Below are 16,306 nucleotides of genomic sequence, written 5' to 3' on the forward strand. Positions count from 1 at the left end.
AAAAGGTAAGTTTTTACTTCACTTCTCTTCCTATTTGCCAACTCAGGTGTGGAGGTACCACCGCCACAGTTGCCTTGGCAATAAGGCACATCGTGAATGGCTTGGCGAGAACAGTGACTGGAGTCCTGCCACCAACCACTATTTCCAATGCACCATCTACGCGGGTGGAGATTCCTAGCAAAGTCGGTGGGATTCAGGCAGTTTTTCACCTCACCTCCTACCACCATCTAAATAAGGCAGGCGGACCGCAAAGGCAGCAGACGGGTTTTCCAATCTAAATAAGGCCCTTGGATGAGTTTTGAGATATCCGTAAGTGGAACTCTGCAAGTTGTTTTTAATAGTATTTAGCTACACTTGTGCCACCAATCTGTTGGCAGCTGATAGAATTTTGGTGGGACCTACATTAAAGGTGTCAAGGCAGTGGATAGCAGTATCCATTGAAGTAGAGCCTCCTTTCCCCTTCTAAGATGGTATCATAAACTATGGTCGGTTCAAGCTATGAAAAGTATTCCTTTAGACTTAATTAACTAAATATGGTCTCATTGTGTCCAGTTTGAATATGTTTTTTTATCTATGGTGTTGGCTTAGATACTTGTAAGGGAGACATCTCTTAGATTGATGGTGCAGGGAATCCTTTCAAAGTCACAGACTTTACATAGGCAATCACCTGTGTGTCCAAATATATCCCTGAGACAGTGAATGCACTAGTGCGCCAATGTTCTGGATGGGTAATCTGTACTGAAAACAGGTCACCACCACACCTGGCAGAGCAAAGGGGAATGGGATAACAGGAAGAAGACAATTTTTCCAAGGAGCAAGATCCGAGATAAGTTCTAAGGTGTATTTGAATTCTAGCACTAGGGCTCTTTCATCCTGAACTTCTATCACTGGATGGTATAAAATATGGCATAACGTAGAGTTGAAAACAAGAATGAAGTTGACGCACAAGAAGCTGCTGGTATTGTGCTCTCTGTTACTGTATATACTTTAATTAGGGTTGCTACAAATAGTGATGTACCTGACCTGCCCACTTGCTTCTTGTGGATCTTCTTTCACAATTTCAGGTGTGGTGGGTTTCCTCTACAGTGTGTCTTTTCCTAGACACATGTAAAATATCAGAACCTGTATTACAGGCTACCCACGTTATAGACTCTTATTGTGTTGTTTCGCAAACTCACCGGTTAAAGGAACACTTTACAAACTACATTAAGTAGGAAGTTGCTTCACACCTGATGTGAGCGTATAAACAAATCACTCTTGAAGCATTTTCGAACGGCTTTAGAATTTGCTATTGCTTGTTGATTCAAATATTTCTTGTTTTTCTATGGTATACTCTATGGTATTTTCAACTGCTAATCTGCTCATTCAGTTTATATCCACGCTAGGTATTAATGATCTAAACAACAGCAACTATTTCCTTTTTGTTTTTTATGTTTTGTTTTAGGGTGAGGAAAAACTATGGTGTGGAGACAACACCTTCCGTGAACATAAATACTGCAGATGGCGTACACAGTAACCAAGGTGAGAACATTTTGCAGTGTGGGGTAGTATAGCCATGTACAACGTGGTACCTGAGTATTAGTCTCACTATGACAACCCTGGATTCTTACTTTGACCATACCCTCTTCTACAGGTCACCAGCATACAAAATAACCTGTGGGGAGGATGCTGTCACATGAAGCACCCAGGTAGATCCTCTTGCTATGCAGGTTTTCTACAATTAGCAAGGTGTTTTACCATAGGGGTGGTTTATATATCGAGCGGCCAAGGAGGGTACTGAGACTCTGTCATCACATAGAGTATCTTATGACCAACATCAGGCTCTACAACATTAGGGGCGCACTGAAGAAGAGGATGAGGACCACTTTGAAAGTGGGGACCAAACTGGGGTGACCATGTGGAAAGTGTTGACAGTAGCTAGAGACATGTTGACAGGGTTGGGAAAATGCAGAGAGGGACTTAGCAAATGTAGCCTGGAACTAAGGAATTGCTGGCAGGGGACGGGGCATGGTAATAAGGCATAAATAAGTAGTCTGAAAAACATGAAAAAACGGCCAGCAGCAGGCAGAGAAGCTATAATGGAATGACAATTCAGACAACTACTGCCATAGTAAATATAGGAACTACATAAAATGTGACAGTCCCTAGGGTAATAGTTGTTTCCACTTCAATGGTATTTTGATAGCACCACCACTAGATAGGTTGTTCTAATGTATATTTTCAATTATTTAGTACGGCGGAATTGTACTAAATTGTACTAAATTGTATTTAGAATAATCAAGGATTTTTGTTGCATTAACCCCTTTGCTGCCAGGCCTTTTCCCCCTCCTGTGCCTGTGGCTATTTGGGGCAGTTCGCGCTTAGGCCCTCATAACTTTTTGTTCACATAAGCTACCCACGCCAAAGTTGCGTCCTTTTTTTCCAACATCCTAGGGATTCTAGAGATACCCAGACTTTGTGGGTTCCCCAGAAGGAGGCCAAGAAATTAGCCAAAATACAGTGAAACTTTCGTTTTTTTCAAAAAAATGGGAAAAAGGGGCGGCAGAAGAAGGCCTGTGTTTTTTTCCCTGAAAATGGCATCAACAAAGGGTTTGCGGTGCTAAAATCACCAGCTTCCCAGCGTTCAGGAACAGGCAGACTTGAATCAGAAAACCCAATTTATCAACACAATTTTGCCATTTTACTGGGACATACCCCATTTTTACGATTTGTTGTGCTTTCAGCCTCCTTCCATTCAGTGACAGAAATGGGCATGAAACCAATGCTGGATCCCAGAAACCGAAACATTTCTGAAAAGTAGACAGAATTCTGAATTCAGCAAGGGGTAATTTGTGTAGATCCTACAAGGGTTTCCTACAGAAAATAACAACTTAAAAAAAATAATATTGAAATTGAGGTGAAAAAATCTGCAATTGTTCTCTACGTTTTACTCTGTAACTTTTTCCTGCAATGTCAGATTTTTTAAAGCAATATACCGTTACGTCTGCTGGACTCTTCTGGTTGCGGGGATATATAGGGCTTGTAGGTTCATCAAGAACTCTAGGTACCCAGAGCCAATAAATGACCTGCACCCTGCCTTGGGTTTTCATTCTATACCGGGTATACAGCAATTCATTTGCTGAATTATAAAGAGTAAAAAATAGCTATCAAGAAAACCTTTGTATTCCCAAAATGGGCACAAGATAAGGTGTTGAGGAGCAGTGGTTATTTGCACATCTCTGAATTCCGCGGTGCCCATGTGAATTACAGGGCATTTCTCAAATAGACGTCTTTTTACACACTCTCTTATATTTGGAAGGAAAAAATGTAGAGAAAGACAAGGGGCAATAACACTTGTTTTGCTATTCTATGTTCCCCCAAATGTCCCGAAAAAAATGATACCTCACTTGTGTGGGTAGCCCTAGCGCCCGCGACAGGAAATGCCCCAAAACACAGCGTGGACACATCACATTTTTTGACAGAAAACAGAGGTGTTTTTTGCAAAGTGCCTACCTGTAGATTTTGGCCTCTAGGTCAGCCGGCACCTAGGGAAACCTACCAAACCTGTGCATTTTTTTAAACTAGAGACCTAGGGGAATCCAAGATGGGGTGACTTGTGGGGCTCTGACCAGATTCTGTTACCCAGAATCTTTTGCAAACCTCAAAATTTGGCTAAAAAACACACATTTTCCTCACATTTCGGTGACAGAAAGTTCTGGAATCTGAGAGGAGCCACAAATTTCCTTCCACCCAGCATTCCCCCAAGTCTCCCGATAACAATGGTACCTCACTTGTGTGGGTAGGCCAAGCGCCCAAGAAAGGAAATGGCCCAAAACACAACGTGGACACATCCCATTTTTTTACAGAAAACAGAGGTGTTTTTTGCAAAGTGCCTACCTGTAGATTTTGGCCCCTAGCTCAGCCGGCACCTAGGGAAACCTACCAAACCAGCACATTTTTGAAAACTAGATACCTAGGGGAATCCAAGATGGGGTGACTTGTGGGGCTCTGACCAGGTTCTGTTAACTAGAATCCTTTGCAAACCTCAAAATTTGGCTAAAAAAACACATTTTCCTCATATTTCGGTGACAGAAAGTTCTGGAATCTGAGAGGGCCACAAATTTCCTTCCACCCAGCGTTCCCCCAAGTCTCCCGATAAAAATGGTACCTCACTTGTGTGGGTAGGCCTAGCGCCCACGAAAGGAAATGGCCCAACACACAACGTGGACACATCCCAATTTTTTTTACAGAAAACAGAGTTGTTTTTTGCAAAGTGCCTACCTATAGATTTTGGCCCCTAGCTCAGTCGGCACCTAGGGAAATCTACCAAACCTGTGCATTTTTGAAAACTAGAGACCTAGGGGAATCCAAGATGGGGTGATTTGTGGGGCTCTGACCAGGTTCTGTTACCCAGAATCCTTTGCAACCCTCAAAATGTGGCTAAAAAATATATTTTCCTCACATTTCGGTGACAGAAAGTTCTGGAATCTGAGAGGAGCCACAAATTTCCTTCCACCCAGCGTTCCCCCAAGTCTCCCGATAAAAATGGTACCTCGCTTGTGTGGGTAGGCCTAGCGCCCACGAAAGGAAATGACCCAAAACACAATGTGGACACATCACATTTTTTCACAGAAAACAGTGCCTACCTGTGGATTTTGGCCTCTAGCTCAGCCAGCACCTGGGAAAACCTAGCAAACCAGCACATTTCTGAAAACTAGACACCTAGGGGAATCCAAGATGGGGTGACTTGTGGGGCTCTGACCAGGTTCTGTTACCCAGAATCCTTTGCAAACCTCAAAATTTGGCCAAAAAACCACTTTTTCCTCTCATTTCGGTGACAGAAAGTTCTGGAATCTGAGAGGAGCCACAAATGTCCTTCCACCCAGCGTTCCCCCAAGTCTCCCGATGAAAATGGTACCTCACTGTGGGTGGGCCTAGCGCCCACGAAAGCAAATGGCCCAAAACACAACGTGGACACATCACATTTTTTCACAGAAAACAGAGGTGTTTTTTGCAAAGTGGCTACCTGTGGATTTTGGCCCCTAGCTCAGCCGGCCCCAGGGGGGGCAGAAATGGCCTAAAATAAATTCCCCCCCCCCCCTTGCCTACGGGGTCGCTCCCCTTGCGTGATGGCGCAAAAAAAAGATCCCTGGTGCCTAGTGGTTTCTGCCCCCCTTGTGGGCAGATTCACCTAAAATCGGCCGATTTGCCCCCAAGGGGGGCAGAAATGGTCTAAATACAATTTGTCCCTCCAGGGGAGCGACCCTTGCCTAAGGGGTCGCTCCCCATCTCTAAAAAACAAAATAAACAAAAAAAAAAACACAATATTTTTTTTAGCCCTGGCGCCTAGAGGTTTCTGCCCCCCCTGGGGGCAGATCGGCCTAATACCAATAGGCCGATCTGCCCCCAAGGGGGGCAGAAATGGCCTAAAATAAATTTGCCCCCCACCCCCCCGGGGAGCGACCCTTGCCTACAAGGTCGCTCCCCTTGCGTGACGGCGCAAAAAAAAGATCCCTGATGCCTAGTGGTTTCTGCCCCCCTTGGGGGCAGATTGACCTTAAATCAGCCGATCTGCCCCCAAAGCGGGCAGAAATGGCCTAAATACAATTTGCCCCTCCAGGGGAGCGACCCTTGCCTAAGGGGTCGCTCCCCATCTCTGAAAAAACAAAAACAAAAAACAAAAAAACACAAAAATTAGCCCTGGCGCCTAGAGGTTTCTGCCCCCCCGGGGGCAGATCGGCCTAATAACAATAGGCCGATCTGCCCCCAAGGGGCCTAAAGTATATGTGCCCCCCCACCCCCCCCCCCCAGGGAGTGACCCTTGCCTACGGGGTCGCTCCACTTGCCTGACGGCGCAAAAAAAAGATCCCTGGTGCCTAGTGGTTTCTGCCCCCCTTGGGGGCAGATTGACCTAAAATCGGCCGATCTGCCCCCAAAGCGGGCAGAAATGGCCTAAATACAATTTGCCCCTCCAGGGGAGCGACCCTTGCCTGAGGGGTCGCTCCCCATTTGTAAAACAACAACAACAAAAAATCCCCGGTGCCTAGTGGTTTCTGCCCCCCTTGGGGGCAGATCGGCCTAATTAAAATAGGCTGATCTGCCCCCCTGGGGGGCAGAAATGGCCTAAAATAAATTTGCCCCCCAGGGGAACGACCCTTGCCTAAGGGGTCGCTCCCCTTACGTGAAATTCACGAACAAAAAAAAAAACTCCCTGGTGTCTAGTGGTTTCTGCCCACCTTGGGGGCAGAAATGGCCTAAACACAATTTGCCCCGTATGGGAGCGACCCTTGCCTAAGGGGTCGCTCCCCACACCTAAAACAAAAAAATAAACAAAAACAAAAGAAAAAAAATGTATCCCTGGTGCCTAGAGGTTTCTGCCCCCCCGGGGGCAGAAAAGGCCGTAAAAAAAAAATGCCCCCCCTGGGAGCCACCCTTGCCCAAGGGGTCGCTCCCTTATATCAATTTCATTTTCCAAAAATACATCCCTGGTGTCTAGTGGGCGTTTTGACAGCCGGATTGCTTTCAATCCGGCTGCCAAAACGCAGAGAGAGACTTCAAAGGGAAGGAAATACATTTCCTTCCCTTTGAAGCCTCTCTCAGCCTCCCCCACGTGATCAGAAGAGAAATGCAAAGCATTACTCTTCTGATCGCGCTGGAAGCGGGGGGAGGCTCTGTGATTGTCAGCGCGTGCTCACGCGCTGACGTCACAGGAGGGGTGGGAGGTGTCGGGGGTGGAAGGGGAAAGGCTTCCCCTTCCATCCCTGACTTGGGGGGGGGGGGGGGAACCCCACAGAGGGAGCGCTAGCGCTCCGTCTGGGCTGGGTGCCCAGGACGTAATGGTTACGTCCTGGGCACAGCAGCACTGTGCCGCAGGACGTAACCATTACGTCCACGGCACAGAACTGGTTAAGAGCATTGCTTGTAAAAAAAACATTACACAGCAGGGTGCTCCTCTGTATCCTATTTTGCTTTGTTCAATATACCAAGAGTCCTGGTCTAAATACCAGAGGTGCTGCTCAGTGTGTCAGGGTGACTGCTCACCATACAGCAAAGCTTGATGTGTTAGGTTGCTGGAAAATGGATAGCCCTGCTGCATATTATGCCACGTATGCTGCTGAGTGTAGCTACCTGTGCAAACTCTGCTGCACAGCGTCCCACTAAATATGCCAGGTGTGTTGCTCCGTATGTCGGGTTGCTTCTTAGTATCGTTAGGGTGCCGCTGGAGGTAGTCTGGAATATCTGGCTAATATCATATCGTTACCAAAATAAAATATCGAGACCAAAGTTTCAAGTAGGTAAGTGCATAGAGGTATGTTTACATTTACTCTTCTTAATGTCACAACTATGTACCTTACAGATATAAATATTGTCAAGGCACACACACACACACACACATATATATATCCATAGGGTTAAGTACAGCACATACTTACTTTTTTCTCACATTGCTAAGATCATGAGGTTACTGTAGGAAAGTACCATCTTGCCTGGCATGTTATCCCCATTTTCACAGTATGTATGTTTGTTTTAGCCCTTGTGTCACTGGGATCCTGCTAGGCAGGACCCCAGTGCTCATAGTATGTGCCCTGTATGTGTTCCCTGTGTGGTGCCTAACTGTATCACTGAGGCTCTGCTAACCAGAACCTCAGTGGTTATGCTCTCTCTGCTTTCTAAATTTGTCACTGCAGGCTAGTGACTAAATTTACCAATTCTCATTGGCACACTGGTACACCCATATAATTCCCTTGTATGTGGTACTTAGGTACCCAGGGTATTGGGGTTCCAGGAGATCCCTATGGGCTGCAGCATTTCTTTTGCCACCCATAGGGAGCTCAGACAATTCTTAAACCAGCCTGCCACTGCAGCCTGAGTGAAATAATGTCCACGTTATTTCACAGCCATTTTTCACTGCACATAAGTAACTTATAAGTCACCTATATATCTAACCCCCACTTGGTGAAGGTTGGGTGCCAAGTTACTTAGGGGGTCATTCTGACCCTGGCGGCCGGTGGCCGCCAGGGCCACCGACCACGGGAGCACCGCCAACAGGCTGGCGGTGCTCCAACGAGCATTCTGACCGCGGCGGTTCAGCCGCGGTCAGAAGCAGAAAGTCAGCGGTCTCCCGCCGACTTTCCGCTGCTCGTTTGAATCCTCCATGGCTGCGGAGCGCGCTCCGCAGCCATGAGGATTCTGACCCCCCCTACCGCCATCCTGTTCATGGCGGGAAAGCCGCCATGAACAGGATGGCGGTAGGGGGGGTCGCGGGGCCCCTGGGGGCCCCTGCCGTGCCCATGCCAATGGCATGGGCACGGCAGGGGCCCCCGTAAGAGGGCCCCGCAAGGTATTTCAGTGTCTGCCTTGCAGACACTGAAATACGCGACAGGTGCTACTGCACCCGTCGCACCTTCCCACTCCGCCGGCTCGATTACGAGCCGGCATCCTCGTGGGAAGGGAGTTTTTCCCTGGGCTGGCGGGCGGTCTTTTGGAGACCGCCCGCCAGCCCAGGGAAAAACTCATAATACCCTCCGCGGTCTTCTGACCGCGGAGCGGTATTATGGGGGCGGAATTCTGGCGGGCGGCCTCCGCCGCCCGCCAGAATTAGAATCAGCCCCTTAGTGTGTGGGCACCCTGGCACTAGCCAAGGTGCTCCCACATCGGTCTGGGCACATTCCCTGGACTTTGTGAGTGCGGGGACACCATTACATGCGTGCACTATACATAGGTCACTACCTATGTATAGCGTCACAATGGTAACTCCGAACATGGCCATGTAACATGTCTAAGATCATGGAATTGTCACCCCAATACCATTCTGGTATTGGGGGGGACAATTCCATGATCCCCGGGTCTCTAGCACAGAACCCGGGTACTGCCAAACTGCCTTTCCGGGGATTCCACTGCAGCTGCTGCTGCCAACCCCTCAGACAGGATTCTGCACTCCTGGGGTCTGGGCAGCCCCTGCCCAGGAAGGCAGAACAAAGGATTTCCTCTGAGAGAGGGTGTTACACCCTCTCCCTTTGGAAATAGGTGTGAAGGGCTGGGGAGGAGTAGCCTCCCCCAGCCTCTGGAAATGCTTTGATGGACACAGATGGTGCCCATCTCTGCATAAGCCAGTCTGCACCGGTTCAGGGATCCCCCAGCCCTGCTCTGGTGCGAAACTGGACAAAGGAAAGGGGAGTCACCACTCCCCTGACCAATACCTCCTAGGGGAGGTGCCCAGAGCTCCTCCAGTGTGTCCCAGACCTCTGCCATCTTGGAAACAGAGGTGTTGGGGCAAACTGGACTGCTCTGAGTGGCCAGTGCCAGCAGGTGACGTCAGAGACCCCCTCTGTAGGCTCTTACCTTTCTTGGTAGTCAATCCTCCTTTCTTGGTAGCCAAACCTCCTTTTCTGGCTATTTAGGGTCTCTCCTCTGGGGTATTTTTCAGATAACAAATGCAAGAGCTCACCAGAGTTCCTCTGCACTTCCCTCTTTGACTTCTGCCAAGGATTGACCGCTGACTGATCCAGGACGCCTGCAAAACTGCAACAAAGTAGCAAGACGACTACCAGCAACCTTGTAGCGCGTAATCCTGCCGGCTTTCTCGACTGCTTCCTGGTGGTGCATGCTCTGATGGCTGTCTACCTTCACCCTGCACTGGAAATCACGAAGAAATCTTCTGAGGGTTGACTGAATCTTCCCCCTGCTAACGCAGGCACCAAACTTCTGCATCACCAGTCCTCTGGGTCCCCTCTCATCTCGACGACCGTGGTCCCTGGAACACAGGAGCTATATCCCAGTGACCCCCCACAGTCCATTGATCCTTCAGTTCAAGTTTGGTGGAGGTAAGTCCTTGCCTCCCCACGCTAGACTGCAAACCTGTGTACTGCATGATTTGCAGCTTCTCTGGCTTCTGTGCACTTCTCCAAGGATTCCTTTGTGCACATCCTAGCCTGGGTCCCCAGCACTCCGTCCTGCAGTGCTCAACCCTCTGTGTTGGACTCTGACGTCGTGGGTCCCTCCTTTGTGACTCAGCATGGACTCCGGTTCACAAATCTTCTAAGTGCCTGCTCTGGTACTTCTGCGGGTGCTGCCTGCTTCTGTGGGGGCTCTCTGAGTTGCTGGGCGCCCCCTCTGTCTCCTCCTCCAAGGGGCGACATCCTGGTCCTTCCTGGTCCCCAGCAGCACCCAAAAACCTCTACCACGACCCTTGCAGCTAGCAAGGCTTGTTTGTGGTATTTCTGCATGGAAAAGCCTTCTGCAACATCCAGCACGCCCTGGGACATCTTCCTTCCAAAGGAGAAGTTCCTAGCCCTTTTCGTTGTTACAGAATCCTTGGCTTCTTCCACCCAGAGGCAGCCTTCTTGCACCTTCATCTGGGGTTTCCTGGGCTCCTGCCCCTCTGGACCCTATTGCGACTCTTGGACTTGGTCCCCTTGCCTTGCAGGTCCTCAGGTCCAGGAATCCATCTTCAGTGCTTTGCTGGTGTTTGTGGTTCTTGTAGAATCCCCCTATCACGACTATTGTGTCCTATTGGGGCAGTAGGGGTACTTTACTCCTACTTTTCAGGGTCTTGGGGTGGGGTATCTTGGACACCCTGACCGTTTTCTTACAGTCCGAGCGACCCTCTACAAGCTCCCATAGGTCTGGGGTCCATTCGTGATTCACATTCCACTTTTGGAGTGTATGGTTTGTGTTGCCCACAGACCTATGTTCACCTATTGCATCCTATTGTAATTCTACACTGTTTGCATTACTGTTCTTACTATTACTTACCTGTTTTGGGTTTGTGCACATATGACTTGTGTATATTACTTACCTTCTAACTGAGGGTACTCACTGAGATACTTTTAGCATATTGTCATAAAAATAAAGTTCCTTTATTTTTAGTAACTCTGTTTGTTGTGTTTTCTTATGATATTGTGCTATATGATATAAGTGGTATAGTAGGAGCTTTGCATATCACTTAGTTCAGCCTAAGCTGCTTTGCCATAGCTACTGTCTATCAGCCAAAGCTGCTTGAAACACCTCTATTCTACTAATAAGGGATAACTGGACCTGGCACAGGGTGTAAGTACCACAAGTTACCCACTATAAGCCAGACCAACCTCCTACAGTTACTGCTTCCTTCAAGCACAGTTAAAGCTTCTGATATTTCCTAATATATGTGTCCAGGTTTGCAACCCCTGCGCTGATCATCTGACTTTGTTTTAGGTGTGGTCTAGTGGGAACCATGCAATAGATAAATTGTTTATTTGATTCTACGGTCTAACAGAAATACATAATAAATTACCATCTCTGCATACACATTTTACTGATACTTTCTACAGTCTTGCTTTCACAAATTGCATGCTGTCTCAAAATAATTCTCAATATTTCAAAATCTGGCATGAAAACTGATCTCTACTTAAAATTTCCTATTGTCACCTCACCTCTTCTCTTTCAATCAATCAATCAATCAAGGATTTATAGAGCGCGCTAATCACCCGTTAGGGTCTCAAGGCGCTGGAGGGGGGGGGGGGGGTGCTACTGGCCGTAGAGCCATGTCTTGAGGTGTTTCCTGAATGTCAAGAGGTCTTGGGTCTGGCGAAGATGGTGCAGTAGGGAGTTCCAGGTGTTGGCGGCTAGGTGAGAGAAGGATCTTCCCCCGGCAGTGGTGCGGTGGATGCAGGGGATGGAGGCGAGGGCGAGGCTGTCGGAGCGAAGATTGCGGGTGGGGGTGTGGAAGGTGAGTCTGTCATTGAGGTAGGCTGGGCCTGTGTCGTGGAGTGCCTTGTGTGCGTGGATGAGGAGGTTGAATGTGATCCTCTTTGATACTGGTAGCCAGTGAAGGTCTCTGAGGTGGGGGGAAATGTGGTTGCGGTGTGGGATGTCCAGAATGAGGCGAGCGGATGCGTTCTAGATTCTTTGCAGCTTTGTTAGGAGTTTGTTTGTTAATCCTGCATATAGGGCATTTCCGTAATCCAATCGGCTGCTGACCAGGGCGTGGGTGACAGTTTTCCTGGTTTCTACGAGAATCCACTTGAAGATTTTGCGGAGCATACGGAAAGTGTTGTAGCAGGAAGAGGAGATGGCATTGACCTGCTGAGTGATGCTGAGTGTGGAGTCCAAGATGAAGCCTAGGTTGTGTGAGTGGGTGTTGGGTGAGGGCACGGTTCTTAGGGAGGTGGGCCTCCAGGAGTCATTCCAAGTTGAGGGGCTGGTGCCAAAGATGAGGATTTCTGTCTTGTCTGTGTTTAACTTGAGGTGGCTTGATTCCATCCAGCTGGCGATGGCGTGAAGTCCGTTGTGGTAGTTGTTCTTTGCAGTTGTAGGGTCTTTCGTGAGGGAGAGGATGAGCTGAGTGTCGACTGCGTAGGAAACTATGTTGATGTGGTGGGTTTGTGCGATGTTGGCGAGGGGGGCCATGTAAACGTTGAAGAGCGTGGGGCTGAGCGAAGATCCTTGGGGAACGCCACAGATGATTCTGGAGGCTTCTGACAGGAACGGTAGGAGGCGGACTCTCTGGGTTCTGCCTGAGAAAAATGACGAGATCCAGTCGAGTGCCTTGTCACGGATTCCAGCGTTGTGGAGGCGTTTGCGGAGAGTGTGATGACATACCGTGTCGAAAGCTGCGGAGAGGTCAAGGAGGATGAGTGCTGCTGTTTCTCCTTCATCGAGCATGGTCCTAATGTCGTCGGTGGCAGCAATGAGTGCAGTCTCGGTGCTGTGGTTTCTGTGGAATCCGGATTGGGAGGTGTCGAGTACCTTGCTGTCTTCCAGGAACTGGGATAGTTGGCTGTTTATGATTTTTTCGATGACCTTGGTTGGGAAGGGGAGGAGGGAGATCGGCCGGTAGTTCTTGGGGTCATCTGGGTCTGCCTTTGGTTTCTTCAGCAGGGCGTTGATTTCTGCGTGCTTCCATTTTTCTGGGAAGGTGGCTGACTCGAAGGAGCTGTTGATGGTTTTGCAGAGGTGGGGGCCGATGATGATGTTGGCCTTATTGAAGATATGGTGTGGGCAGGGGTCCGATGGTGGTCCGGAGTGGTTGGAGGCCATGGTGGTGGCGGTGTCCTCTATGTTGTTGGGGGTCCAGGTGTGGAGGAGGTGGGTGTTGCTTGGAGCGTTGGGTTCTTGGGTGTTTGTAGTCAGCTGGTGGGTCTGGGGTTCGAAGCTATTGTGGATCTCTTCTATCTTTCGACGGAAGTGGGTTGCCAGTGAGTTGCAGAACTCCTGTGATGGCGGGGGTTTGTTGGAGCAGGTCCTGGGGGTGGAGAGCTCATTGACGATGCCGAAGAGCTCTTTACTGTTGTGAGCGTTGGCGTCGATGCGGTTTTTGAAGTGGGTCCTTTTGGTGGTGCGGATCAGTTGGAGATGTTTGCGTAGGGCATCCTTGAAAGCGATGTGGTTGGAGTTGGTACGGTCAAGGTGCCAGGTTTTTTCCATTCTGCGACATAGCCGTTTGGATTCCTGTAGTTCTGGGGTGAACCAGCTGGCCTTGATTCTGTGGGTGGTGTTTGGTTTTTTTTGTAGCGGTGCGAGGGTGTTGGAACAATCTTCTATCCAGCGATGCAGGTTGGTGGTGGCTGTGTTGGAGTCCGGGGTCTCATGGGGTGGGGCCCAGGCGAGAGTGGAGATCAGTTGATCTGTTGATATTGTGCTCCAGTTGCATCGGGGGTTGTGTGCGGTGGTGGTGAGTGACTGGTTTTTGGTAGGAGAAGTGGATGCAGCGGTGGTCTGTCCAGCTGGGTTCGGTGGTGTGGCTGAAAGAGACGTGGTTGCTAGCTGAGAAGATGGGGTCGAGTGTGTGGCCTGCGGAGTGGGTGGGTGTAGTGACGAGTTGCTTGAGGCCGAAGTTGGCGAGGTTGTCGATTAGGTTGGTGGTGTTGATATCGTTGTTATTTTCTAGGTGGAAGTTTAGGTCACTGAGGAGGATGTAATCTGTTGAGACGAGGGCTTGGGAGCTGATGGTGTCGGCAATGTCGTCGCATAACTGCGGTCTGGGTCCAGGGGGTCTGTAGACCAGTGTTCCTCTGAGTGTGTTGTTGGTGTTAATGTGGATTTTGAAGTGGAGGTGCTCGTCGGAGTGGATGGTGTTGTGGGAGTTGGTGGAGACTCTTCTGGTGTTTTTGTGGATTATGGCGATTCCTCCTCCTGGTCTGTTGATTCGGTCTCTTCTGGTGATCTTGTAGTTTTCTGGAATGGCTATGGCTACATCTGGTACTGAGGCCGAATTCATCCAGGTTTCGGTGAGGAATGCGACGTCGGGCGAGTATGTGGTCAGGAGGTCCCAGAGTTCAATTGCATGTTTGTGGACGGAGCGGGTGTTAAGTAGGATGCATCTTAGGCGGTTGTCTGTTTTGATTTGGAGTTTGGAGGTTAGGTTGCAGGTGAAATTGCAGGCTTTGCAGGAGAAGGGTCCTTTGGTGCCCGTCAGTGTGGACTGGAAGCAGATGGAGGAGCGTCCTGGATTAAGGGCGTGGAGTTAGTTGGCAGTGTAAAGGTGTTCGGTGGCACAGGAGGCATGTTGGCCAGGGGGTCTGGTGCTGGGCGCGTTCTTGGCGCGGACAGGCGCAGACGGGCTTGCCTTTGGCACGCCTTCGGTGCGCCAGCGGCACACCAGCAGCGTGCGTCCACTGCGCGTCCACGTTGCCGCCGGCATAAGAGGGGAGGTGGGAGGAGTGGCAGCTGGGAGGAGGGAGGGAACCTCCAATGGGAGTGCGGGGGCGGGGGCAGCAGGAGTCAGGAGCGGGAAGAGCTCCGAGGAGGAGGGAGGGGGGCAGGGCCTTCTGGGAAACGAGAAGCCAAGAAGCCCAAACAAGCCCAGACAAGCCCAGACAAGCCCAGACAAGCCCAGACAAGCCCAAACAAGCCCAAAACAATGGCAGCACTTACTGGAGCAGTGGTGAGGAGTAAGCGACCTGCCTGCAAGGATGCAGGGTCAGTGGTCGCTTCTAACCTCGTGCTGCGGCCGGTATAACAGGGGAGGTGTGAGGGAGTGGCAGCTGGGAGGAGGGAGGGAAACCTCCAATGGGAGTGCGGGGGCGGGGGCAGCAGGAGTCAGGAGCGGGAAGAGCTCCGAGGAGGAGGGAGGGGGACAGGGCTTTCCGGTAGAGGAGAAGCCAAGAAGCCCAAACAAGCCCAGACAAGCCCAAACAAGCCCAAAACAATGGCAGCACTTACCGGAGCAGTGGTGAGGAGGAAGCGACCTGCCTGCAAGGATACAGGGACAGAGGTCTTTTAAATGTCCCCCCTTCTCTTCCCTCCTCTCTCTGATCACAACCTCCTCAAGGTCACATGCATGTGTGCCTTAATCTTGGATGGTATTTCTGAAAACTGCCCACAACTCATACTCTCCTTCATTGAAAGTCATACCCCTGCATCATAACAATAGTTAATCCCTTCAAACGCATCTAATAACCCCACCAACCATGTGCATGAACTCAGATAACCCCCTACTAATGATCACATCTTACTCATATTAATGTAGTCACAAAGAAACTGGAATGAATACATGGGATGATTTGCTCAGCACACAAAACTAATTCCAGTAACTAACAATAACCAATTGCACTGGACTAACCTCTGACCTTGGATTCTAGAGCAGAGTGCTGCCCAGCGCAAAGTACTTCAACACCTCATCATGAGGAGTAAGCGTTATATAAATGCTATTGAATTTACAATATTTTGGGCCACAAGCTACCCGGTTGCTTGATAAAATATTAAGATGTGGTTCATGTACTGTTCACTGTTTCTGGGTACTGCTGAGTTTGTTAGAGGTGATGCTCAATCTGCCAGGGATCCTGTACAGTGTCATGGTACCTCTGAGGGCACTGTGTTTCTGGTCTCCTCTCTCCCCACTCCTCAGTGACATTACTTCAAGAAACCTTATGTCCTGGGGTGAGGTAGTCCTGATTGCACTGTTAGGCTCCTTTTGTGGTTCGGTTAGAGAAAACTATCGCACTTCCATCCATTGCATTTGTGCTCTTCTCCTGCTGTGCTCTACCATCACCTTTCAACTTGCAGATTGGTGGTGGCGGAAGGAGTAGTTTCACTCTATATTGCACTTTCAGTCAAGAGGGAAAGCTTGATTTGGAAACAGAATGAAAACACTAGCATAGGGTCCAATATTATGACTTGTGACTTCTGGGACCACTGAATTACATCTCTGTCAGTTATTAATTTGTCACAGCTTGTCTCTCTGTTTGTGTTTCTTTAGCAAGGGGTGGTGTGAAATGTTACTGTGTCTTGTCTGTTGGGGGAATTAGACGCTTGGGTATGACTTTTTTGAAAGTTGAGATTTTCTTAACTGTTGAATCCGCCATGAGCTGGCACAAATGTGACATCATAAAACCCCTAGAAAACGCTG

At 49.3% G+C, this 16,306-nt stretch overlaps 1 protein-coding gene across 1 annotated transcript in view; it reads left to right on the forward strand.

The window, feature by feature from the left end:
- LOC138265860 (collagen alpha-4(VI) chain-like) overlaps nt 1-16,306 on the forward strand; it is a 946,529-nt gene that overhangs the window by 311,483 nt on the left and 618,740 nt on the right. The window contains exon 7 of the mRNA XM_069213964.1: nt 1,445-1,521. The gene's annotated coding sequence lies outside the window, so the exon portion shown is untranslated. The remainder of the gene's footprint in view (nt 1-1,444; nt 1,522-16,306) is intronic.

The sequence above is a fragment of the Pleurodeles waltl genome, chromosome 11 (genome assembly GCF_031143425.1).
Source record: "Pleurodeles waltl isolate 20211129_DDA chromosome 11, aPleWal1.hap1.20221129, whole genome shotgun sequence".
Taxonomy (NCBI): domain Eukaryota; kingdom Metazoa; phylum Chordata; class Amphibia; order Caudata; family Salamandridae; genus Pleurodeles; species Pleurodeles waltl.